The sequence below is a fragment of the Miniopterus natalensis genome, chromosome 1 (assembly GCF_054644295.1).
Source record: "Miniopterus natalensis isolate mMinNat1 chromosome 1, mMinNat1.hap1, whole genome shotgun sequence".
Taxonomy (NCBI): domain Eukaryota; kingdom Metazoa; phylum Chordata; class Mammalia; order Chiroptera; family Miniopteridae; genus Miniopterus; species Miniopterus natalensis.
Window position 1 is genome coordinate 52,502,918 of NC_142081.1, and position 19,202 is coordinate 52,522,119.

Here is a 19,202-nt window from a genome sequence, read left to right on the forward strand (position 1 = left end):
CTAAATAATATAGTATCCCCCCTATTGCTTGCCTGCTGCCAGGGAAGGTGGGTTAGCCAGGGAAAAAAGTCAGCTCTCAGCTTCCCATCCTACTGAAAGCATTTTCCAGAGGTTGGGCAAGGGCATTTTTAAAAAAAAATTGATTTCAAAGAGAGGGAGGGAGAGAGAGAAACATCGATGATGAGAGAGAATCATTGATTGGCTGCCTCCTGCACACCCCTTACTGGGGATCAAGTCTGCAACCCGGGCATGTGTCCTGACTGGGAACCAAACTGTGATCTCCTGGTTCGTGGGTCGATGCTCAACCAGAGCCACCCTGGCCAGTTGAGCAGGGGCATTTTTAAGTTTATGTCCTTAAATAATCTGTAGGTGTTCTCTCCCCGCACCTTCCCCCACTGGTTTATTAAAGAAAAATAAATCAATTACTAGCAGTTATTAGTTGATCACTCATCCATTGACAACTTGCATCATTTATTCAGTGCTATATTAAACAGCATATTGGAAGACAGATGAACAGTTCCAAGCCTTTTAACAAGTTAAATGAAAATTACAAAATGTTTGAGACCCTATTTTGGAATACAAAGGGTGTCTGACTTTCAATTTCCATTCTCTGTAGAACAAGAACAGGTCATTCCTTTATAGACATGCATAAAATACATCACATTTTCTGTTCTGCTGATGCTATAAATTCAATACCAATTCTCCAGCCACATCAGTTATGAGCATAAAGTGTATCATGTAACCTCAGATCTCTAACAGTGGAAGGCTTAAACAAGAATGAAAGCTGCTAGAATAATGCTGTTTCCTTTGATGTGACAAGTGGGCATCCATCTGCCTTTCCCTCAGATGATTTCTTCAGCATGTTAGAGCAGTGAAGAATGGTTTTAGTCTCATAACGAAGTTAGAGTGAAGACACTGGCCACATAATACACATCCTCCATTAAAAAAAAAAATTCTGAATCTTGGGCAACTGTTCCCTTGTAACTACTTTCCAGTTTCTAAAAGCAGTTAATCTCCAAAGCTGGAAGAACTTAAGTCTCCTCAGATGAGCATGTGAGTGAATGGAACGGAGGTAAACAAAAAATAAATAATGAGGTCTGATAGGGGAGCAGCTGGACACAAAAATAATAAAAAAGGAACAGTAATTTAAAGTTTATTCCAGCTATAATGCAGGTTATTCTGACTCTAAGGTACCATCATATGGTATACCTCTGAGTCCATTCCCCAGATAGTTTGTTGTACTTATCTGTTTTATAGATCTGTGCAATCTCTTGCACTAGGGGGTCATCTGGGTTTGGATCACACAGCAGTGTACAAATGGATAAAAGAACTTTAGAAATAGTTAAAGCAGGAGACCGCTGTGATCTTAGAATATCAAGACAAATGCTGCCATTACTGTTAACACATTGTGTACTGCATAGAAATCTCTAAGACATATGCCAGGGACCACACGTTTTTGAGCAAACTGCACGTTACTTAAATCATCATAACTACAGATCATAATACACTTTAGGTGTTGTTTTTCAATAATTATAACATTTTTATTTACAAAAATAATCAAACAATTAAAGTTCCTAGTACTTTTTTAATGTATGGTACTGCGTAAAACATTTTCCTCTGTGAAGGGGGACCAGACAAAATTTACATAAGTATCTAGATTCACTCCTTTTTCCATGGGCGGCACAAACTCTGCAGGCTCTCGTAGGAAACTTTCTTTCCACTCGCTGGAATACATGTAGGTTCATGCTGCTTCCTATCACCCGACAACCTTTTGGGTGGATCTTAACGAGGTGCTCTCCTTGCACCCCAGGGGAAGGGCTGGACAGATTTGTCTCTGGTTCCAGAGAGCCTTCATTATTGTCATCCGTTATCCAGTCTCTCGCCACTGATAGCAGAAACTGTTTATACTTCATTTTTGCTTGTGGATTGAGGACGTTGTAACCTCTAAATGAATTGAAAAGTCCACAGTTTATAAGGTACAGCACTGCTTTTTTTGTCCATTTCATAGTTTTCCTTAGAATGGAACAAGAAGAAAGGAATTGATCCACACGGTCAACGCCTTTCATATGGGCATTGTATTCCTCGATGCAGGCAGGTTTTATAATATTCTCTCCCGTTTTTCTATTTTTTTTTTCCTGTTGTCGAGACAGAAGTGTCATGGATCGTTGATATCATTTGGATAACCCACTTGTCTTTCCATGCTAGGAGAAGAATATCACCTTTTCTGGAAAATATTATGTCACTTTTCTTCATTCTTGATGTTTTCATTTTCAAATTTGGTGGTAAACCTCTACTCTCCCACAGACTCTAGTTTTGTTCTGTAGCAGCAATTCAGCAGTAGATGTAGCATTGTAATAATTATCCTGGTAAATATGGTGCCATATGCCAAGATAGGGTCCAAAGACTGAAAGAACAGTTTCTTGCAATTTCTTTCCTTCAGCAGTGTATATCTCCATATTGCAGATACAGCTGGTGTCACTCTCGCACACCATCCGAACAAGTAAACCATATTTTGTTATTTCCGCTGGGTTGTACGTGCGAAATTTTAAACGTCCTCTCCATGGAATCATTCCCTCGTCCAAAGACAACTGTTGCTTTGGTTTGTATATTGTTCGAAATTTATGCAGGAAATAATCCAGCACAGGTTGGATCTTGAAAAGTCTCCCCGAACAACTGTCCATTTTGGTGTTATCATTGAAATGCCAGAATGTCCATATTTGCTCAAATCTATGGCGACTCATTGTCTGTGGAAATATAGGGGTACATATCAAACGATCTGTTGACCAATAGTCTTTCAAGCTACCTTTTATTGTTTGACCCATCAGAATAATTAGGCCAAGGAATTTCTTGATGTCCTTCTGTGTAACCGGAGACCACTTTAGCGTTCTAGATGGTGTTTTATGTTTCGTTGCAGTTTGATCGTGCTAGTTGGACAGCTCTTTGCACAACATCTCAAACAATTCATCACCAAAAGAGAGATTGGTCACAGAGGGTACAGAGTCACACTGAGATGGAAATGTAGTGACCCCAGCATGACCTTCAAACATTTGTAAGCACGGTGGTGTGTTAATTTCAGACCAACAATTATCAGTAGCTTCGTCAGTGTCGGAATCAATTGAAAGCACCGCCACCTTGCGCTTCCTTACAGGTCTAATAATTTCACTGTGAGTAGAATTGTCTCCAGAATCGTCAAAATAGTCATCCGCATCTTTGATCTCACTAGGAATATCTGATAAATTATTGTTAAATACTTCCAGAAGTGTATCAGTTTCGTTGGTTTCCTTCCTTTTTCTGAGAGGGCATTTCTAACAGCGCCAGGAACTTGAAGACGGAGACTATTTGAATGACCAAAATACAATGTAACTGCAATGCTTTATGGGTTCGTGCAATTATATAGTTTTTCGTAGGATGACCTGCATGGTTTCCACCAATGAGATCGCTTCATTAGATGTTGACAAGACAGTGTGTTGACATCTAAGGTCCATAACAGATGGCGTGTGAAAAATGAGAAAACTCGTGAGCGGTCCTTAACAGATGGCGTGCGAAACATGAGAAAACTCATGAGCAGTACGCAATGTGTTAAGATTTGGATGATAAATGAGATGGTTTGAAGGGGTCTGTAGGAAAATGAATTGACAGAAAGAATATACAACCTTGGTATAGACTGTCATTAGGTCTCATAATTGTGGCTTGCCAATGAAACGTATCATCCCCACTGGACTTGCAGAACATTGTGCTGGAGGGTAACAGGCCATCACTAAGCTCCTTATTAATCAGTTTCAGTGCCATAGTCTGTGCTTTGCATCTGGCTCCTCACTATCTCAGTGTGTGCTCAAAGGTCTGGCCAAAACTCTTGATTATCCCGGCAGCAGGGAAGGATTGTGTCTTCACCACACACTGGCTCTGCCAGACGTAGGCATTTGGTATTAAGGCAGATCTCCCGATAACCTCGTGGCTGCCTCACAGGAGTTATCTGTAGTTGTTCTCTTACTACTACTAACTTGAAACTCTTACTTTCTCACTTCCTAGTTTTCCAATCTCAAGTGTCAAATCTTTTTTAGAATCAAACATGGCATAGCTTCTCCAATGATTCAGTGTTTCTGCCTGGTCAAAGGACATCTCTGGATAAAACTGGAGGTTGTGCTCTTATTAACTCTGTCGTGTTAACGTTCTCTGAGCTGGAGATGCAGAAATCCAGGAGCAGAAAAAGTGCACCACGGAGCTTCAAGTCTACCTCACCTGACCCACTTTGTGGGGTAGTCAGCAAGGGATTGTTTTAGGCATAGTTGAGTCTAGATTTGCCTGAGTATAGTGCTTTTTATCTGTGGGGGGATGAGTGGGAGAGGGAGATGAAAGGAGTATCAATACTTAGATCCAACATAAGGCCTCAATGGGTAGACTCTTTCTTGGATTCAAGTCTTGCTTCAACCATAAGTGTTATAAAACCTGGTCTCTTCCCTCCACACACTTCTGGGTAGGGCTTTTGTTAAGCTCTCCCACACTATATGTAAGTATTCTTAAAGTTCCATTGTTACAAGTGGCTTGGGAGTAGGGGGTTGCCCCAAGCTCCCTTAAAGTGCAATCTGGACATGTCCTTGGGAATAGAAAAGAGAAAGCAATGACTGGCAGGGCCAGCTGGTCAGTGTTAGTTGGGGGATGTTTCTACCCTGAACTTACTCCATTTCCTGAGGTGTTTTGGCATGGCTTCAATTGAGGGATTAAGTTGACAGAGTAGAGTGGGGCTGCAGGAGGAACAGAATAGAGGTAATTGTGTTAAAACTGAGCCTTTCCCCCCATAGCTTTACTGAGATATAATTGACATATAACATTATATTAAGGTGTACAACATGATGATTTGATATACATACATTTTGCAAAATGATTACCATAATAAGGTTAGTTAACACATCCATCGCCTCACATACTTACTTTTTTTTTTTTGTGGTGAGAACTTTTAAGATCTACTCTCTTAGCAAGTTTCAACTATATAATACTGTATTGTTAACTATAGCTATCATGCTGTACATTAGATCACTAGAACTTATTCGTCCTTCATAACTGGAAGTTTGTACCCTTTGTCACCTTTATCCATTCCCCTCATCACCACCACACCCCCTCACCCCATCCTTGGCAACTGGTCTCCTCTGTTTCTGTGAGTTTGGTTTTTTTAGATTCCATATATGAGATCATGCAGTATTTGTCTTTCTCTGTCTGACTTATTTCACTTAGCATAATGCCCTGAAGGTTGACCTCTTATTTTATGTTCTGAAAGTGAGATGAGAGTATCAGTTCAGTATCTTGAACAGCACCCCACACAAATATGTAACAACAATCAGATGAATTCTTGGAGAACAAAAGCTTGGCAAGTCAGGTCTAGAATTTTATCAGTTCACTGCTCCATGGCTTCCTTAAGGTGTGGTATACCTTTAACTCCTGCCTTGAGACTCTAGCTGCCTTAACAGCAAAGGAGAGGACAAAGGCCCCAGAAATCTTCTACATTTTCACGCGTGAGTCTGTCCTACCTATTGTGCCAGGCTCACTCCTAAAAGGAAAACGGCACGGAAGAAAAGGCAGTCAGTCATGTCCAAAGAGCAACATGGTACAGCAGAAATATTGGGAGGCAGGCCTGATAGGAAAAAAATCCTAACTTTTCTATTTTTCTAGCTGTTATTACTTAGCTAGAGTCTACATTTTCTCATTTGTAAAGTGGAGATAACACCTCCTTTGCAGAGATTAAATGAGAAAATCTATGTAAAAGCATTTAGTAGCTGCTAACTAAATGCATGGTAAATGAAGTCCAATGTGCACCAATGCTCAGCTTTTAATTTTCATAGTTCGTAAGACATTTAAGTTGAAGATTTTTTATACGTTAATTTTAGCAAGTACCAGGATAATGGAAGGTAAGACATAGAAAGAATAGTGTAGTAATCAGTTATTTGCAATCATAAATTACTTAAACAATCTCTTTAGTATAGGAAATTTCACATATACAGAACCAGAGAATATAAAGAACCCCCAAGTATCCGTCTTCCACTTTCTACAATTACCATCCCGACTACTCGTTTCCTTGATACTGCCAATTCACACCATCACAACTCCAGATTATTCTGAAACAAATCCTAGATATCATATAATTTCCTCTTAAATATTTCAATGTCTCTCTAAAAGATTGTTTAAAAAACATACTATAATCATAACAAATCATACTGCAACAAAAGTATGATTTCTTCATATCATTAAATATCCAATCATCAGTGTGAACACTAACTTACAGAAAACTAAGTAAATGAGTTCTCACCTGTATTTATATACCACTTATTTCAACTCGAGAGACAAAATTCCAAGCCATTCCTGAGATGCAAATTAAAATGCTAAAATTGAAGGATTTCCCAGTAGTCACCTGTCATGCCTAAAGAGATTGCTGTTTCTAAGTAGTGCAGGAACTACACAGACAGTATGTTGGTTGCAGTTAATCTGAAGAAAGACAGGACATTATTCATAGTTATGACCATTTTTTTTTGGATAGAACTTTATGAATCTGTGGAAAACTAGAGATACATTGTCTTAGTCAACTCAGGCTGCCCTAACAAACTACCATAGAGTGGGTGGTTCGAACAACAGATATTAGTCCTCACAGTTTTGGAACCTGGGAAGTACCAGATCAAAGTGCTGGCTGATTCGGTTCCTGGTGAGAACTCTCTTCCTGGCTTGCAGAGGGCCTCCTCACTGTGTGCGTACATGGCTTTTCCTCTGTGGTTGAGCTGAGATCTTTCTCTCTTCCTCTTCTTATAAAGCCACTTCTAATCCCATCATGAGGCCCCCACCCTCATGACCTAATTTAACCCTATTTACCTCCCCAAAGCTCCATCTCCAAATACCATCACATTAGAGGCTTTAGGGGGACACATTCAGTTCATAACAAACTTACAAATTTATAAAATGATCAAAAAGTATGAAAAGCCAGTAAGCTAGCGTGCCACAACTAATTCTTTACCTCTCTCTAAGTTACTGTGGCTCCAAGTATCTGAGATCACCATTCCTGGAAATCTTTCTTCATACCTTAGTAACTCCAGTGCAGGTAGAACTCATGACCTAATATCCCTTCTTCCTCTTTCCCTGTGCCACCTCAACACCGGAGCAAAATAGTATAAAAATAATTGCCAGCTCCTATCATATTAGAGGAATTTTTCATGAAATGAATTAATTTCCTCCCTCTTATCAGGCTGAGTCTCTACAATTTAAACAAAGGCTGAAGGATCTTTTTAGATCCTGCTAAGCTTGCAAATTTGCCAATAAAATGTAGGTGGAGCTGTCTGTAGTCATTCTTGGTCCCTTTCCAGGTTTGCTGGCTGCTTCTACTGCATAAGCAACCATGTTTTACTAGTTGTGGGTGTGTAGCTGCAGGAGCTGAAGCAAAGAATTTCTGTATCCTGAACAATCCTATTAACAGAATTGAATTTCTCCCAGTTTAACCAAATGATTTTGTTATTGGTTCTGAAAATATTAGGCTGGACTTGAAATAATCTGCCCTTCAAAAGCTGGCAGAGAAAAACCCAAAACACTTTAGTCTTTCAGCAATGCTATGGAGAAACATTTGGTACATGGAGGGCAATATGGCAGTACTTATCAATATTAAAAAAATATATATCCCTTTTGCAGAGCAAATCCACTCTGGGAATTGAGATGAGACATACTTAAAAGAAGATATGTGTACAAAGATATTCATCTAAGCACAAATTAGAATATAAAAGATTAGAAACTCTATGTCCCTCAGTTGGATAATGATTGGTTAAATCATCTGCAGGAGTAAGAAAAAAATGCCTTTTATGCATTTAATATGGAGAAGCCCAAGATGTCCTAAGTGCAAAGTGCAGAAGAGCGTATCTGGTATCCTTCCTGTTAAATAAAAATGGAGAAAAATAAGAATATTTATTTTTACTTACATGTACAGACAAGAAAAAAATGGAAAGAATACACAAGAAAATAAGAGTAGAGGTTACCTTGGAGGTGGGAACTGTATGGATGGAAGACAGTTGATGATGTTTAAAAAAGTGTTTTGAGCCCTGGCAGGATAAGCTCAGTTGGTTGGAGTGTCGCCTCGTACACCAAAAGGTTGCAGATTTGATTCCTAGTCAGGGTGTATACAGGAGGCAACTGATTGATGTTTCTCTCTCACATCAATGTTTCTCTCTCTCAAAAAAAACACAACTATAGAAACATATCTTTGGGTGAGGATTAAAAAAAAAAGTTTTTTTTTTGCACCAGTGGATAGATTCAAATAATTTTTAAAAATCTTGCTGGGAGCCATAACCAACCAACAATTATTAAGTGCTCACTACCTTAAAATAGATTAAGAAAATAAGGAGGTCCAAATGTAACCTTAACATGGGGTGTAAAATATAAGCTTGAGGAAAGTGGCAGTGCCTAAACAATTCCTGGAAATCAAAATTCTCAATGTGTCTGGGGAATTCTGAAATCAGTAACTTTGCCAAAGAATTTCACTTGCTTACTGGAGGTCTTCTCTAGAACTCAGAAAGAGGGGGTAGAAAAGATAGATGCCATCATGCTCCTACAATCAATGTAAAATTCTTTAGTAGTATTTCTGCCAAAAACACACACATTATTCATGTGTAAATATAAAAACATGCAGGAAGAAACTAGTAATTGCATTGTGGTGCAATTTTTCTTTAATGCTAAAATGCTATTCTAATAGTAAACAAACAATTGTCTAGTAGGGAAAAATCTTCCTCATTGATGACAGTGGATTACTCTAAATTTTGAGGCTGCTTTCTAAAGGGCATGTGTGTTCATCACAAGTAAAAATCACCTTTCATGGAGATTCCAAGAAAGTGGTAGATTAAGTGGAAGCTACACTGACATTCTCCCAGGACCAAACTGGAATTGTAACTAAAATATAGAAAAACCATCCTGAATAATCAACTGAAGATTAGCTGGAAAGCACCTCCATAACCAAAGACCAAAAGTGGAGAATGCATAGAGACTGGTAGGAAGTGCGGAGGTGGGAGAGGGCTGGACCACAGGCAGCCTCTGAAGGTCTGGAGGGATATCTCTGCTGTGGGGGGTTGCCCACTGAGGAGTCTGGGGCCTAAACCCCAAGCTGGGCTTCCCAGCCCAGAGCACCAGAACTGAGAAAGGTGCCCACATAACATCTGGCTGTGAAAAGCAGTGGGGTTTCTGTCTGCCAGGGAGAGGCAGCTGGAAATGCAGGCACCCTCTTAAAGGGCCAACACACAAAATTTCGGATGCAGCCACACACCTTGGGCTCTGGCAGAGGGAGGGCAGAGTGGACTAGAGCTGTGTGAGAACCAAGGTTTGAGGGCTCTGAGGATAGAGCTTGGATTTCTGTGCTGAGTAATTCCCCCATATGGAAGAGAGAATCTTTCTCAGGCAGAACTTTACCAGCCAGGCAGCTTTGCCTCAATGGGGGTGGGAGGTGGGGAGCGATTGTCCCACCCTGTTGAAAAATCTCTCGCCCCACCCAGTGGAGTTTACTCGTTGCTGTGGTCTACAGCCTGAGACTCCTTAAGAAACAGAGAATAACAATTAGCCTGCAGGCAAAGATAGATCTCTGGATGCTTTGTCTTTGCCTGTTCTGCTTCTGGAACAGGAGCTACGAAAAGCAGACTTGGTGTGCACTTTGGTCCTTTCCAAACACACCCAGACCCAGCAGAGGGAGCCACAAGCTGTGGACTGCTCAAAGCTCCAAACAGCGTACTCAGGGCCAGTCACAAACAGCATCTGACACTGTTCTGCACCAGAGACCCTCCAAAAAGACTGGGAGTCCTAGAAGATCTACCTAATACATAGAAACAAATCCAAACAGGCAGCCAAGAAGGGGAGACAAAAACACAAGCTCCAAATGAAAGAATAAGAGAATTCTCCAGAAGAAAAGCTAAATGAAATGGAGATAAGAAATTCATCAGTTATATAATTCCGAATAATGACTGTTACGATGCACAAAAGCATGAGAAAAGATATGGAAACTATGAAGGAAATTAAGAATGACATAGCAGTAATAAAGAACACATTAGATGGAATAAACAGCCAATTAGAGGAAGCCAAGGATCAGATCAGTGAATTAGAAGACAGGGTAGAAAAAAATCAATCAGAGAACCAAAAAGAAAAAACAATTAAAAAACAGGAGGACAGTGTAAGGGAGCCCTGAGACAACATGAAATGTAAGAATATTTGCATCTAGGAGTAAAAGAAGAGGTCAAGCCCGGCCGGGCGTGGCTCAGTGGTTAAGCGTCGGCCTAGGATCCAGGCGATCAGGGTTCAATTCCTGGTCAGGGCACATGCCCGGTTGCGGGCTTGATCAATGACTCTCTCCTCATTGATGTTTCTGTATCTCTCTCTCCCTCTCCTTTCCTCTCTCTGAAATCAATAAAGATATATTAAAAAAAAAAAAAAAAAAAAAAAAGAGGTCAAAAGTAAGCAAGGGTTAGAGAACCTGTTTGAAGAAATAATGGCAGAAAACTTCCCTAACCTGGTCAAGGAAAAAGTCACACAAGTTCAGGAGGCACAGAGTCCCAAGCAAGAGGAACCCAAAGAGGCCCATGCCCAGACACATCATAATTAAAATACCAAAAATTCAAGACAGAGAGAATCTTAAAGGCAGCAAGAGAAAAGCAATTTGTTATCCACAAGGGAGCTCCCATAAGGCTATCAGCTGATTTCTCATCAGAAACTCTACAGGCCAGAAAGGAATGGCATGAAATATTCAAAGTAATGAAAAGCAAGGATCTGAAACTAAGATTATTCTATCCAGCAAGGCTATCATTCAAAATTATGGTGAAATAAAGAATTTTCCAGACCCCCCCCCCCCAAAAAAAAAGGCTAAAGAAGTTCATCACCACCAAACCAGCATTGCAAGAAATGTTAAAGGGACTGCTGAAACAAGAAGTAGAATGCTCGGTAAAGCTCCCCTGTGAGGCCGTCTAGACCAGGGTTTTTGTTTGCTAGGAGTTTTCTGATTACTGCTTCGATTTCATCAGTTGTCGCTGGCCTATTCAGGTTTTCTGATTCTTCCTGATTCAGTTTTACATGATCCCAATCATATGTGGAATCTAATGAACAAAATAAACTGCTGAACAAAATAGATCCAGAGACACAGGAGCATGGAACAGACTGACGAATCTCAGAGGGAAGGTGGGGGTGGGTGGGTGAGAAGAGATTAACCAAAGAACTTATATGCATATTATGCATAACCCATGGATATTGACAATAGCATGGTGAAGGCCTGGGGTGGGGGCAGGTGTGGGATAGAAGAGGTCAAGGGGGATAAAAAGAGGACATCTATAATAATTTCAGCAATAAAGAGAAATTTAAAAAAAAAAAAAAGGAAATTTAAGCCCTAGCCAAGTTACATGCGTAATCTAATTAACTGCTACCTGTAACAGAATATCTCTTTAAGTGTCATTGTTTTAGGTAATTTCATCCATGCAACTTTAAAGACATTCATACATTAATCAAATTCTTAAGGAAAGACGAATCTGTACTCTACCAAATCCCTTCAATGCCATCCTTTTTATTTTCACTGTATGTTCTAAGAAGCTTCCCTATTACTCTTGAAGACTTGTTTCATCTTCCTGAATTTAGAGTTTAGTTTGAATTAGTGTATTTTATTATTTTTTGCTCACTATTAATCTGATATTTAACCATTCTGTCTGTGCTTCCTTTTTATTACAGACTACAAAGTACACCTCTTTTGTTTTAATTTTCTGAACGTCTTTATGTAGAATTTTATTCCAACATTGCTGGTTGTCTTTAGTAAGAAGACTGCTCCAAATTACTTTTCTGCAATTATCTGAAGTGGAAGTAGTAACTGTTATTTTATAATTTATGAAAACAGAAAATTGGAAATATTTCCATAATAGTGTACTTTTCCTGTTTGAAAAAGTCACCTATAAAACTCATAATTTAAAGTTAAAACAAACTGTTAATTGGAAATCTCTAATATGTATAAAGTTCTTGTGAAATAAAAATTTCAGTTAATTTTGGTTTCCTCAAAAAAAATCTTTCATTCAAGTTCATATATATATATTTAATCCTCACCCAAGAATATGTTTCTGCTGATTCAAGAGAGAGAGAGGGAGAGAAACACTGATGTGATAAAACACCCATCAGTTGCCTCTCGTAAATGCTGGAAGTGGGGATCAAACCGGCTACCCTCTTGTGCATGGGATGATGCTCTCCATCTGAGACACCCAGCCAGGGCTATCTTTCATTCAAGTTTTAATGACCTTGGCTGGCAAAGCCATCTTGATTTTTTCGCTCAGAATTTCAGAGGACTGAAACTGCACTCTAAACAGTGAACACTATTACATAACATCCCAGTGTTTCCCAGTGTAAAGGACCCATACTACTGGTGATACTCAAGACAGTTCTAGGCAGAACATAAAAAGCAGCAAATATCAAATCATATAGTGAGTTATTCCTATCTCTTTCAAGCCTTCAGATTCAAAGCACTTGGCAAGGGTATCTAGCTAGGCTTTAACAAATGACTTTGTTTTCATTATACTAATTTTTACAGTTGCCATCTTGACTGTCTTCTTATTGTCAGAGGTCTAAAGCACAAATGTTTGTCTGGATTACCTGCACCCATAGAACCATAACAAACAGGAGTGCAGGCACTGCTACACACATTCCAGGAATCCCATGGCCACAAATCACAAAAATCCAATGGTTTTTTCCTCAGGACTTATCTTTCCTTGACTCAAATTCTCCACAGGCTTATGTAAGAGATACCTGTTTCTCCAGGAATGGTGTAGTAGTGTACTGTATAAACTGAAGTCAAGCTGATTTTTCAATGCTGGCTCTTTTGCTGTGAGCCTACAAAGTCAGTCAACCAAATGAGGCTAAATTAGCTACCTTGGAATTTGAGGGGAATAAATAAGGCAAATTGCAGACACACAGTTTAATAGGTGCTCAATGAATGCTGATTACCTCCCTTCCTTTACTTCTGCCTCTGTCCTAAGTACTCTATTTTTCTATATTTTCTCTCAATGATCTCATTTACTCTATGGCTTTTTCACCCCTATTGTGGTTAACTTCTAATTATCACTGCTTCTGACCTTTTTTCAGAATACCAAACTGTAAGTTCTGCATCTGTTTAACAACTCCACCTTGATGTTCTCACATGGTCTTAAACACAACATGTATAAAATAGAATGTGATCTTTCTCCAAATCTGCTTCTCCTTCTCTTGGTTTTCTCATTTTGTTCATGTTATCACTATTATCTCCATCTCTCAGACTCAAATCTCAACCATCCTTCCCCCCCCCGAATCAGAAATCAATAAAATTTAATATGGCCTTTTAATAGCTTACAGAGGGTTATAAACAAAAAATGTTAAGTTTTATTAAATACCCTTGCCACAGGTGAGAAAAATGAAATTAAGGCAGGTTAGGAGATATGCCCAGGTCATATAACTACAGAGTGGTTAGAGCCTAGACTAAGTGATCAGTTAAATCTTGAATTTGAGGCTCCTCACTCCAATTGCCATGGTCTTTCACCTTCCCATACTGCCTCAAGTTCTGTAGTATTTTTTGCGTCTTTCTCGCCTCTCCTTTACCACTGCCACCCCTAGAATTCAGGCCTACCTTATCTTTCATATTTGTAATAAATATATAGAAATATTGGCTCAGCGCAAGGTAACAGTTGATAGTATATATCAAGCATTGCCCAGGAAATTTTTTTCTAACTTAACTCCAGAAAATCTTTTAAACCATGAAATACGTAATATACATACTGAAAAGCACACCCACCCCAAAACCTACAGCTCAATGAATCACAAAGCGAACACCCAAGTAACCCCCACTCACGTCAAGCAACAGAACACTGGCTCAGCCAGTGTGGCTCAGCAGTTGATTCCTGGTCAGGGAACATGCCTGGGTTGCGGACTTGACCCCTAGTAGTGGACGTGCAGGAGGCAGCCAATCAATGATTCTCTTATCACTGATATTTTTCTCCCTCTCCCTGAAATCAATAAGACATATTTAAAAAAACAAAACAGAACACTGAAACACCTCCAACCCCTGTGGTATCATTACAAGCATTACTCCCCATCCCAAAGCTAACCATTTCCTTCCTTCCTTTAGTTTTTACGACCTATATATTCCTAAATCTAGTTTGGTTTTGCCTTTAACTTTGAATTTTCCAAAGCGGCTATACTAATATGCATCTCCACCAGCAATGTAATTTCAATTGTTCCAACTCTTGGCATTTTGTTTTCTATTTTAGCCATTTTGGTGAGCGTGCAACAGTACATCATTGTGGTTTTAGTTTGTATCTCCCTAATGATTAAAAAAGTAAAGCACCGTTACGTTTATTGGTGACTTTACGCTTTTTTGAGGTCTCTTCAAATCTCTTACCCATTTAACACTGAGTTGTCTTTTTTTAAAAATTGATTTGTGAGTCTATAAATTCTAAGTAGGAGCAAAGCAGACATATTTCTATTGTAGAAATGAACACATTTGCCTGATGCTGTTAGAATACCACTAACTCCCCTTACTCTGGTCCCAAATTTACCAATGAATCCTCTGGGAGAAATGTACAGGCATACTTTGGAGATTCTGTGGGTTCAGTTCCAGACTACTGCAATAAAGTGAGAATTACATAAAGCCAGTTGCAATCTTTTTGCCGGTGGAGGGTCTTGCCTTCAATTTGTAAAACATGCAATGTCCGTGAGGTGCAATGAAAATAGGTGTTTGTAGTCAACTTCATGTATTCTCCCTAAAACAATGCAGAATTGTTGGGCCAGGGAATTTGCTAGATATTGAGACTATAATGGCAAAGAGGGAATAGGAACAATCACTTTGAAATGAGACCTATATTGGAATCCTGTCTTTAATGTTCACCACCTTGGTGACTTCAGGCAAGTCAATTAACTATTTTAACCTGTTTCCTCATTGGAAAAATGGGGCTATTAGCATCTACTTTATAGAGTTGTTGTGAGGATTAAATGAGACAATATATGTAACAGGCTTTGCACAGTGGCTAGCACTTAGTAAGTATTTAATAAGTGGTAGCTATTATCAATTTGGTTATTTCCAGGTAGCCTTCCATTTCTATATGGAAGAAGAAATTAAGCAGATGTCCATTCCTCTGCTAGCTGTTACAGTTCTCACTAAAAGGAAAAAATGTCATTTGGATTTAGATAAGTATTCTGGGAACTTGGTCCTTCTGAATAAAAATATTTTTATTGATTTTTTTTAGAGAGAGGAAGGGAGAGGGACAGAGAGAGAAACACTGATTAGATGCCTCCTGCATACCCCCTTCTGGGGACAGAGCCTACAACCCAGGCATGAACTTTGATTGAGAATCGAACCGGCAACCTTCGGTATACAGGACTACACCCAACCGAGCCACGCAGGTTGGGGCCTGACTCACCTTATCTTGAGAGCCTCTAGAGCAGTGCCTCAGAAATCATCTGGGGTGAAAGATCATAAAACATAGAAACAATTTACTAGAAGGAAATAAATACGAAAACAAAGATATACACAGCAATACAAGACCAAAATTTTTATTAGATTGGACAAAATAATTCATGTTAAATTGCTATAAAAGTTTCTAAATTCTTACTCTCAATTTCTGTAAATGCCTTGTCATGAACCAATAACAAAGGGTTTGCAGACTGGCATTGGCCTGTAGACCACTGACAAAAACCAGACTTCTAATCGAAAGGGCTAAGGTCTGAGTCTGAAATGTGGGCACTCAACTGAAGGGTTGCTCCTGGTTCTGAGTCAAAAGCTGGAAACCCAGTGGCCTTTTTCTAGCATCAAGCACAACAGTGTAACTCCCTACTTCAAAAACTATCCACAGTTCCTTTTGTTTTTAGGGTAAAATCCTAGTCCTTTAACATGGCATTAAAGGCCTTCCCAGGCAGGTTCCAACACACTTTTAGTCTGATTTTCCACTATTCTCTACTCCATTAGACTCCACAGTGCAATATAGTAGCAACTAGGCACTTGTGGCTACTGAGCACTTGAACTGTGACTAATTTAGGAACTGAAATTGTAATTTTAACTTTAATTTAAAATTATATTAAAAATCTGATACATAATTCAATTACTGCAAAACTTTTAAGCATGTTGTCTTGGGTATGTGAATCTACTTTTTAACTGTAAATCTTTATGAAATCAAGTATTGAGATATGCTTGTCAGGTAAAATACACATGAGATTTCAAACACTTAGTAATGAGAAAAAGAATGTAAAACATTTAAAAATATTTAATACTTAATGCTGATCACATAGGAAATACTTTTTTTTGGATAAATTGGGTAAAATAAAAAACTATTAAAATTAATTTCAACTGTTCTTTTTACTTTTTTAATGTGGCTACTATAAAACTATGTATGTGGCTTATATTTATATTGGACAGCTCTGGTCTAGACAACCATGCCCTAAACCTTGGAATCACTTTTTAAAATATATATATATTTATTGACTTCGGGGGGGGGGGGGAAGGGGGAGGGGGACGGAGAAAGAGAGAAAGATCAATGATTAAAGTCATCATTGACTGGCTGCCTCCTGCATGCCCTCAATCAAGGATCAAGCCCAAAATCCAGGCATGTGCCTGGACCAGGAATTGAACTGCGATCTCCTGGATCCTAGGTTGATGCTCAACTGCTGAGCCACGCCCAGAGAGGCTGGAATCACTCTTGATTCCTCCCTTTCCCTCACTCATGTTTGATTCATTAGCAACAAAATGTATCTACAACCCATCCACTTATCTTTACTACTACTCTCCATTCAGTGGCTTCTAGAACACTTCAACTTACCAAGAATGCAGACTTCTTCTACCATTACTTTCTATTTTCTAGACTTCAGCCACACTAGCTTCCTTGCTAAGCACAACAAACTCTCACTTCAGGATTTTGCCCTGCTATTCCCTTTGGTCTCGAAAACTACCCTTAACTTATTCCCATTCAGGTTTTAGCAGAGAATACCTTCTCAGTGAGGCGACCTTTGACCAACAACCAAAATTTTGTCTTATCTGCCCCAGAACATGGCTTTATCCAAACACCCTTTCAATGTCCTTCGTGGAACATATTATGGGATATTATCTTTCCTCCTCTTTTGTAAAACTTATTCATAGTCTGTTCCCTCCACCAGAAGCAGGAGCCTTTGTTGTTCTTGTTGCTGCTTAATCTATTCCAGTGTGTAGAACAGTGCTAGTGACAGATGAGTAAATGAATAAATGAATAAACATTTAATTACCTACTAGGCATATCTGCTTGGTTGGTTCACAGGTACTTCTATTTCTACAAGGTTGTAAGAAAACTTTCTTCCTTCCCTAACATGTATTTCTCTTCCCTGGTATCTAATCTCAATGAAGGCATCAGCATCCTCCCAGCTGCTCTCCCAACAAACTTGGGAGTCATCTTTGATATCTCCCTCTCAGTCATGCCCTTATCCAATTGACCATATCACCAAGCTCTCAACCACTTTGGTCGTATTCTTCAGGCCTATCTGCCGCTATCTCCATAATCTCTCATCGATTACTGTTCTCTATGCCTTTGATTTTTGCACAAGTCATCTGTCTAAAATGCAACTCCAATGATGCTTCTATATAAATCTTTCGACTGCTTCTTCTTAGCTCTCAAAAGCTAATTCCTGCACATGACATTTCTGGCCTTCACAACTAAACTTCAGGAATATCTCAGGTACTCCTGAAACAGCATTCTTTTCTTCACCCAACAATTTCTCCAGAGTTTGCCTCTTAACCTTTGAACTTACTGCTTCCTCTGCCTGGAAGGCCCTTCTCCAATTTCCTTCTTAAAGCTAATTGCTTCTCCAGTCCCATTCCATTCCTCCCTCCCAAGGTAAGAGATTCCTGAGATGTCACAGTGTTCAACAGTTTACCCTCATTCTACTGATGATGCCTATCTATTTCTTGGCATCCTACAGCGTACGACCAATGAGGGCAAGGATGATAGAGAAACCATTAGCTAAATAAATTCAAATAAACTCAAGGTTAAAAAAAAAGAGAATATGACCAAAAATTTGACAAATTTATCAACTGAAGCAATGAAAATATTAGATCAAAAGGAAACAGAATATGGCCCCTATGTCATTCGCTCTGCTTCTATTTTAGGCACAACGCTTTAAAAAGTTACACAAGGACCGTACAAATCTTTACTACATCAATATTACAAAAGAGTAAGCAGAGAAAAAGATTACTTATCCGAGCCCACAAAAGTCAGTGGGCAATATGGACTTAATTAAACCTGTCAGGTCTCCTCAATTCCTAGATACAGGATACCAAAAGTTGCACGGTTAGTAGGCTGGGTAAGCTGTGCGGTTGAGTCATTCCCAGGCTCCTGTATTAAAAACATCTCCCTGTGTGCCCGGCCGGTGCTCAGTTGCTTAGAGCTTAGTCCTGCTAGGCTGTGGCTTTGATTCCCAGAGAGCACATACAAGAAGCATCAATAAGTGAACAACAAATCAATGTTACTCTCTCTAAAATCAATCAATAATAAAACACAAACATATCAGTGTGTTGGGTTTCTCAGATCGGCCCACGAAAATTAAACTCATAAGGCTTTACTTTGCAAATCACCATATCCAGATCAACTTTTACTACTGTCTTACTAAATACGACACAAAAATCTTGACATTCCGGCTACAAAAAAAGCACACCTCTACCTCTGGTGACAGTAATGCAAGGGAATTCAGAGAGCCGTTAGTAGGGTCTACGAAGTATGAGACAGCATCAGGACTTAAAAAAAAAAAGGCTACAGTAATATATACGTCATAAACCTGACCAGCCTTCGTCCCTCCCCTCGTACCTCAACAGCGACTCCTGTCCCAGCCTGCCTAGTTGAATCTAGGGCCACTTTTAAGTTAAATCCTGGCTGCCCTTCCATCTCCCAGCACTCTGTTGGCGCCTCAGCTTAATCTCGGAGCCCGGATCCGTTTCTCAGCGTTTATGCCGGAGAGACACGGAGGTTAGCACGCGTACTTCAGTTTTCCAACTCCTAGTCCCCCGAGGAGGAGGCGGGAAAGCGCGGCGGCGGCGGCCGACTGCTCCGCGGCGCACATGGCCGGCCGCAACTCCCACCCCCGTGCCGCGCAGGCGCCGGGCGAGCCGGGACTTGCGGTCGCCGAGAGCGGATCATTCCGCCACTTTCTTTGTGTGGCTAAACCTCTAGAAATGGCCTATTTCCTTCCCCTGCGTT

General features: G+C 39.7%; 1 pseudogene; it reads right to left on the reverse strand.

Moving 5' to 3' along the window:
* Nucleotides 1-432: 432 nt before the first annotated feature.
* On the reverse strand, nt 433-18,843 carry LOC107534878 (ubiquitin-conjugating enzyme E2 D3-like; annotated as a pseudogene).
* Nucleotides 18,844-19,202: the final 359 nt, after the last annotated feature.